The sequence below is a fragment of the Panulirus ornatus genome, chromosome 19 (assembly GCF_036320965.1).
Source record: "Panulirus ornatus isolate Po-2019 chromosome 19, ASM3632096v1, whole genome shotgun sequence".
Taxonomy (NCBI): domain Eukaryota; kingdom Metazoa; phylum Arthropoda; class Malacostraca; order Decapoda; family Palinuridae; genus Panulirus; species Panulirus ornatus.
This window is the reverse complement of record NC_092242.1, coordinates 16,423,499-16,424,611: the sequence shown is the minus strand read 5'-3', so window position 1 is coordinate 16,424,611 and position 1,113 is coordinate 16,423,499.

Sequence of the window (1,113 nt, the reverse complement as noted above, 5' to 3'; positions counted from 1 at the left end):
TGGTATATGTTACGTTTGTGCCTTATTCATACATCAGATGTTTAACTTTTCATGATACGGTTTTTTTAGATATTAACATAATATCTTTGACGATTTAATCATTTGTTAACACTTTTCTGATAGTATTTTTCATGTTTAAAGCATCACACTATATAAGTCAGAAATTATTTTCATTTAAGCCGTTCAGTAGTGCAACACATATATAGACTGTCATTTCCTGCACTTCGTGAAAACTTCATATCTTCAACGTTGCGTAACGAACCCAAGATATTAAAATTCATTCCTTTTTGATCCATTCTTCACATTCTTTCCGGTCGTTCCTGCACTGATATTTCCGCTATTTTGAAACATAACAATGTTCTACACATGAGTAACGATGCATGCGTGACGTCAAGCTATTGTTTTGAGTATAGTCTTAGTAATAAAGCAGGAGAGGCTCATATTGCCACTAGGATTACTATCTACTGTCGGCTTGAAGTCTCCCATCCCGTTAGCCTGCAGTGTTGCCAAGGCCATGTCAGGGAATATCATTCTCCAAACATGTCTCTTCTTTGTAATGCTCTGAAAATGAAAGATTATCATGATTATTTCTATACATATTCTTACTCATTAAGAAAGAGTAATAGTTATAGATATTCTCGTACGCCGGGGATAGATAGGATAGCTTTGGTAATACCTCTCGAAGTAGTCGGGTTGAGGGGTACTGAAGTTGGCATCACAGTCAGAAAAAAAGTTTTAGCTATTTCTTTTGTATTATGATCCACTCTCACCCACATTGTTGAGTGTATTGCAGAAGAATATCTATCGTGAAGTTCTGTGACTTGAAAAAATAAACAAAATGTGAGAAATCTGTATATGTGAGATTGATTTATTTACACTTCAACATTTGATATTATCTGTATTTCTTATCTCACTTCCGTTATGGTCCTTTTCACTGTATTATTTCTTGCAAAGTTTATTCTTAAGATACCTAAAGAATAGACGTTTTGATAAAGAAATTATCTATATAGATTTTTGGCTTTTATTACGAGATATACATCGGTGAAATTTCAAGAAAATGGTGATGCTTGTTGTACATATATGTATATATATATATATATATATATTTCATAG